A 7,564-nucleotide genomic window follows, 5' to 3' on the forward strand; every position below is an offset into this window, starting at 1 on the left:
AAAGGTAAACAGAGCTGGAGTTGGTCAGGGTGGCCCTGGGGTCTCCTTCTACTGAGTGCCTACCCATGTGCGACATGCTGTTCTTCTAACCTCTGTACCTCTTAATCATTTGTTTGAAGTAGAGAATTCAAGTCAGCAGTCCTGCTGCTGCCACGGCTCAGATGCTCAGCTACTGTGAATTTCTGGATGTGTATAAAAAGCTTCCTCTTTTAGGAAAAGTATCTTAAGGGGGATCATGAGGGAGACTGCCCAGTGTCCATCACTGGCATTGCCCTTGTGTGAGGTGATTGGACAACTGGGGCATGTCCCCAAACCCAAGATCAGTAAGGAGAAAGAAGAAACCATTTTATCAGGACTCTAGGGAGCCTGCTCACTTACACTCCAAAGCATACCAACTCCATTGTGGCTGGGATCTTTCCCAAGTCTCTTCTTCCTGTCAGGAGTCAGGAAAACCTTACTTACCCAGTCTTTCGATTTTATTTTATTTTTAAATTGGCATAGAAAAAGTTCAGTTTCATGATAGCATTTCCAAATGTATTTTGTTGTAGTTGATCCCTCCCCTTCTCTATTAGAATCAGGCTTTCACGCCTTGTGCGTCCTGTTGTTTTCTGTCCCTTTTCAACACTCATTATTCCCCCCACACCCACATACACACCTATGTGTGCAGGGAAGTGGGTAGTTGTCTGTCTGAATCTGGGTCACCTTGTTTAAAGTGATAATTCTCAGACCAGTCCCCTCTCCAAAGTCCTCACAATTTCACTTCTTTCAGCAAATAAAACCCCACTGTTGTGTGCAGTAGGCTTCCATCATCCATGTCTCTGTTAATGAGCATCTAGTTTGGATCCATTTCATTGCCATTGTGAACAGAGCAGTGAACATGGATGTGTAAGTATCCATGTGCTAGAATATAGGGTCCTATATACCACCTATATACCACCAGAGTAGTACAGCTGGGTCATATGGTAGTTCAAGTTTTTGAAAAACCTTATGCTGATTTCCATGTGGCATACCAGTTCACATTCCCACCAACAGCAGAAAAGATGTCTTCTTTCCCACACAGCCTCTTTAGCATTTGTTGCTATGCTTTCATGATCAGAGATGTTCCAACTGCCAAGAGATAGACTCAAAGTACTTTTAGTTTGCCTTTCCCTAATAGCTAAGGCTGTTGGACACCTTTAAAACTAGTTTTTGACCATTTGTATTTCTTTTGTTGAAAATTGCCTGTTTATTTCATTCGCCCATTTTTTTGATTGGCACATTGGGAATATTTTGTGTGTTGAACTTTTTAGTTCTTTATCTATTCTAGATAATAACAAGCAGAAAGAGGTACAGCTCACAAGGGTTCTCTACACTTCTGTAGGCTGCCTGTTCCCTTTACTGTGAGAAAATTAAAAGTTTTTCATGTAGTCTCATTTGCTCAGTCTAGGGACATATAGAAACTACAAACTTCCCAGGCAAACACCAGGTCTGTGGGGAAAGGAACCCAGGAGAAAACTTTTCTTCCCTTCATTTCTCAACACTCTGCAGACATTTCACAGAGCTCCTTACAGGTTTCTGAAAAGATAGAAGCACTGGCTGTTTCCCAATTACTCATCCCAGGCCCTGCTCTAGTTCTAGGAGAAGCAGGCTGCATGTGAGCCTCACTAGAGACTCAGCTTTGGAGGAACAGGGACAGAAAAGTATTATGAAATGAAATAGCACAGTGACCAACATGCTAGAGATTTGAACTTGGATCTTCCTGTTTACACAGTAGTTTTGTCCCATCAACTCCAATCCAGACATAGGGTCTTAGTTCATTTTGGTTTTGTTTTTTCCCAATATAATTGTAAATTCTCTCATTCTGCAATGGTGGTGATTATGTGACCATTTCTCTTTGGTCATTTCTGCCTTCCTCTCTCCTCCCCCCTTCCCTACCTTCCTCTTCCTCCTCTTCCTCCTCCTCTTCCTCCTCTTCTTCCTCTATGCCTTCCCTCTTCCTTTTCCTCCATCTTCCACTTTTTTCCTGTTTTTCAACTTTTAATTTATTATCCTCCTGCCTCTGCTCCCCAAGCTTACGATCTTAATCCCACCAAGCAGTGTGCACGTTCTTCTGTGTTGACCACCGCTATCTTTCAGGTTTTGAAGGTGGCACTACTCCTCAGGTCTGTTGTCTATTCCTCTTGGGTTTTCATCTGTCTCTGCTCTCTCTGCCATGTCACTTTTCTGACCCCTGAATGGGAAATCGTTCTCAAGTTTGTTTTGTTTCATTTCAAATATTTTGTTTTTATTTTGATAGATTATTCAGGAATCTCACATCATGTAACCCAATTGTGCTTATCTCCCAGTCTTCCCATGTCTGTGCCTCTATCCTCCCTGACCTCCTTACCCTCACACACAAAAACAAAACATAACAAAACAAACAAACAAACAAACAAACAAACAAAAAGCAAGTCCACCTTATGTTGCCTGTATACTCATTGAAACTTGGTCAAATTCCTAGCAGTCATCTCCCTCAAAAAGAATGAGTCCTTCTCCAAGTGCATCTGCTCCAGAAGCCATCAACTGAGGAGGGCCAGTGCTGTGGGGTGGCGATGTCCACAGCTTCTACCTGCAAGGGGTGGGGCTGGCTTTCTCTCTAGCACAATAATGAGATAGTATATCATGTATTCCAAGTTGGACTCAAACTTCTTGTGTAGCCAAGGATGAGTTTGAACTCCTGGTCTGCCTGTACCTGTCTCTTTAGTGCTAGGATTACAGACATGCATCACCAGACCCAGTTTGTGAGGTACTGGTGGTACACTCAGGGCTTTGTGAGTGCTAGACAGGTACACAACCAACTGAGCTCCACAGCCAACCGAGCTCCATCCTCGGCTCTTCCCTTTTTCTACAAGAAGATCTGTAAATGAATCTTTCATGTCCTAATCCAATATGTTCCCATTTGCATTCATATCATGATCCACCAGTGCCACTGAGAGCTTTCTCATCTGGGCTGATCTGGACACCATTCCTAAGTATCTTAGCTCTCTCTGTCAGTTTCATGATGGTATACAAGGTTATATTTTCAATAACAAGAATAAAAAAGCTTTGAAAGTTTACAAGCACATACCGTCCTAACTTTTGAAAGATGGAGAAAGATCTCAGAAGATATAGGCTAGAGAAACTGCTATAAATTCTTGGCACAATTCTACTGTAAATTGTAAAAGATTTCTTGATAGTATGAGCAAAGAAAATACTGAATGCTTCAAAACAACATAAATCTATGAAGAAAAAAATGCAAACCCATCTAGTTTCCTCCTCTCCTGCTACTGCTGGACAGAGGGAAGAGGGCACTGCTGTAGACTGTGCTGTGTGGACTTCAGCAGGGAAGCCAGCAAACTCCACTCGTGGAAACGAGACGAGAATAGGGGAGAGCAACACTTTCCAGGAGAAGAGTGTTCATGAGGTTCAAGACCAGAGCTTCAAGTCAGAATGTAAATTCCTTTTCCTGATGGAATACAGCAAAGAAAAATGCATATATAATGAAAGGCAGAAGTAGCATCTCCAAGAATACGTAACTTCTCTGTCCAGAACAGGAAGAAAGGAGGGAAGTAAAAAGGAAGGGAGGAAGAAAGACCAATGAATCGCAGAATTCCAATATAAGCAGAAAATAGCTGGAAATTCGGCTCCCACAGAACAAGAGATTCACCCGGACACGCTGTGAACACAAATGGAGGTATATCCGGTGAGGACTTAAGGGGACAAATCCCCTTACAAGAAAAGGATAAGGGCCAAGCATGTAGCTAAGTTGGTTAAGTACCTGTGTGGTACACAGAAAGCCCTTGGTTGCCCCACTCCCACCCCAGTACCTCACAAATAGGGCCTGAGGGTGCATATCTGTAATTCCAGCCCTAAAGAAATGGATTCAGGAGGTCCAGAGCGTCAAGATCATCCTTAGCTACATAAGAAGTTTGACTACAACTTGGAATACATGAGGTACTAGTTTAAAGTGGGGAGGGGGCACACAGAGAAGGAGAAGAAATGCTTGGGCTTTAGTGATCTCTCTTATAGACAAATAAAGCTTCTGTTTTAGGCAGGTTTTCTTTCAACTTCTCTCTGTAACGAAGGTATTTATGCAATGATGAACCAGCCTAACTCTATCTTAGGCTTTAAACTATTGTATAGGAAAGACAAGCTAGGTTCACTTCTGTTTTATGATTAAACCTCTGTTTCTCAAGCACTGGGCTACGCCTCACCTGTGACATTAACTACAAATCTTTCCGTACTATCTGTGAGTTATGCCCCACCTGTATCATTAACTACAAATGGCTCTGTACTGTCTTCTCCAGGAAACTGACAACCGTGTCTTTGTTTCAAAAAGATGTTTATAACCATTTTGCAACCCTAGCTTCATTTCAAAAAGTTGCTATGACTACCTTGTTATGGCCACCTTTGCAATTATGTCTTTGTTTCAGGAGGTTGTTTTGACCAACTTGTTATGCTTATCTTCTGCTTTTATAAATCTGCCTATTTTGCCTGTCAAATCCCCAATTTGGAAATGCGGAACCCCCAAGCTATAAAAACCTTGTCTTCCTCCTGTTCAATCTCTTGAACCCTGTTTTTAGGGGGAGACATCCCACGTACATAGATTTAAAGGAAAGCTTACTTTATTGATTGCTTGCTTTAATTAATTTGGACATTAAGTTGGGTTGGTGGTTCTTCTCCATGCATGTTTGGAATTAACAGAAACTTGTGTCTCGTCTGTATGTCTACAAATACACCTGCATATGTAATCTGTACACATATGTATATAGCATCTGTCAAAAACAATACTAAAAATAATAAATAATATTAGTGTAGAATTGAAAGCAAAAGCCAGTTGTTGAGTGTGCAGTTTGTTACACCTGGTCTCCTTGACAATGACCCCTGGAAGTCTGTGCAGGTCAGCCATGACTTTTCGTGTCATGCTGTGATGAGCAGAGATTTGTGTCTTGCTTGCTTATCACAGTATACTTTTCACTTTGTGCTGCTTCTGAGTGACTCTCATTATGTTTGCACTCCAAGGTAAGAGCTTTTCAGCTACTTGGTGTCTGAATCTTGCTGTATTTCAGGAAGGAACCTGGGCTATTTGTTCTTTTACCCTTGGATACTTTAATGGTTTGACCTTGTAGCTGAGAATCTCTTCTCTTCTCCAAACCAGAGAGGCAAAACCTGCCTGGTTTCTGTGGTAAACAGATTTTTGGGGTAAGCTGGAAATTTTATAACAATGTGACATGCAAGGAAAATCTGATTCCGTGCACGCAGCCCACAGTCGACCCAGCAAATTATTCAAGTGAGTACTAGCCATCACTGCGATCACTTAATAAAATCTTGATTTGAATGCTGGCGTGTGTGTTTCCCGTTAGTGTACGGTTTCCGCTTTCTGCCATGGAAGGTAGCTGTCTGCTCAGTGCCAGGGTGTGGGAGAGTAAAGAGCACTGCTGTGTGGCTATGGAAACCAGCCAGGCAAAGCTAAACACACCCAGCTTTTGCTTTCCCAAGCCAAAAGAGGGATCTCTGGCTTCTCTCTGTGACCCTTGGTTGCAGCAAGGGGTGGTAAGGAAGAGATGGATGGCCACTAGGAAGAGTCCTGTATACATACAGATGCATATTCTTACAATAATATAAACACCGATACATGTAACATTTATATATGTTGAGGCGTACACTATATGCACAACTCTATTCTTTTATCCTCTCCAGCTTCAGCCTCTGAATTCTCTCCCTCAGTTACTCTGAAACATAACCCAGCTCTCGGAAGTCTGTTGCGATAAAAATTTCTGTTTATTGCAAAAAAATTGTTTTGTCTCTTACACTTTTTTAATTTTATTTTTAAGAACTTTGTAAAGCAGTCCTGTATTTACATATTTTCCACCCCTAAGTCCCCATATGACTCCTCTCATATTTCCCTAATTCCATCTTAAATTCATGAGCTCTTTTTGTGTAATTAGTATGGTTTTACACACACACACACACACACACACACACACACACACACACGTACATAAGTACAAGCTGCTGAGTCCCTGTAGTATTGGTCATATGTGTGTTTAGGTCCAGCTACTTCAGATTGGATAACCTATCAGGGGACTCATTGTGGAGAGTCCAGTTCTCCCTGTTCAGTGGCCATTGATTGCCAGTAGCATCTAGGTTTGGGGCCTTGTGAGATTTCCCTCACCCTCATGAGTGAGCCAACTGGGTGGTCATTGTGTTGGTCTTGTGTAGTCAACCACTCAGTTGAGCTTTCTTAGCTACAATTTCCTTGTCATAGCCCAGCAGTTCTCAACCTGTAGGTCACAATCCCCTTGGGGCTCGTATATCAGATATCCTACATACCAGACATTTACACTACAATTCAACAATAGCAAAGTAACAGTTATGAAGTAGCAACAAAATAATTTTATGGTTGGGGGTCACCACAGCATGAGGAACTGAATTAAGGGGTTGCAGCATTCGGAAGATTGAGAATCACTGTTGTAGAATGGAGAAACTTTTCGGGGCCTTGGAATTGGTACACAAAACACCCAGACACCAAGTTCTCAGCACAAAGTAAATTTATTGCCCCAGAGGGACAGGGATGGGGGAGGTGAGAAGGGGCAAATGCTTCAGGAGCTGACAAAGACAGCAAGCAAGCAGCAGGTGTTTCTGCAGAAGTGGTTTTTAAGGGAAAAAAAGGGTAAACTTTGTGCTAGGGTGAGTTGGTACGTCCTGGTTGGTCAACGTTGCCAGTGTAGCCAAGTCATGAATTTTGATTGCTGGACCTTGGTGTTCCATCTCAGGAATGAGTCAGCTGCCAAACAAAGAAATAGACTTTGGGGGCTAGATTTAGGAATATAATCTGATGGGCCTCTGGGGGGCCCACGGACTGGCCCTGCTCCTTAAAGACATGCTCTTTGTCTGCCTCTGCCGTCTTCCCACTGCTGTGTTCCGAGGCCCTCTTGCCCTCGGTCTGCTTCTCTCCACGGTGTGTGCTGCCCCACTCTACCTTTTTTTTTTTTTTCCAGTTCCACAAAACAACTTTTAAAAAGCATCTTCCCATAAGATCTGACTTTTCTAGTTGTTCTGAAGAAATCCTGCTCTCTGCAAGCTCATCCTTCATTGGTCAATCTCTCTAAGGAGCCTCCGTGGATGGGACTCTCGGACTCCCCGCACAGTCCCTCGGGTGCTGGTAGCTGCCTCCATTTTAGTTTGGTCTTGGAAAACAATCTTCTAATCCTTCCATAAGACAGACAGACAGACAGACAGACAGGTACACACACACACACACACACAAGTCTTTCAGAAAATGAATATTGATGGTCAGTGTTAATTGTCAGCCTGTTTGGATCTATAATCACCTGGGAGAGGGCCCCTGAGCATGTCAGTGGGGAATTATCTTGATTGATTGGTAGGAAGACCCAGTTTGGGTGTGGCCGGGTTTTTCCTGAGAAAGTGACCTCAGAAGGTATAAGAGCTAAGTGTGAGGGAGCCCTCATGCCTCTCTGTTTCTCAGCTCTGCATCTAGTTCCCTTCAGGTCTTGTCACTAGGACTCCCCTGGCCCAGAGGCTGTGCTCCTACTGTGAGCCAGAG

Source organism: Grammomys surdaster, unplaced genomic scaffold, assembly GCF_004785775.1.
Source record: "Grammomys surdaster isolate TR1022 unplaced genomic scaffold, NIH_TR_1.0 138, whole genome shotgun sequence".
In the NCBI taxonomy this organism is placed as follows: Eukaryota; Metazoa; Chordata; class Mammalia; order Rodentia; family Muridae; genus Grammomys; species Grammomys surdaster.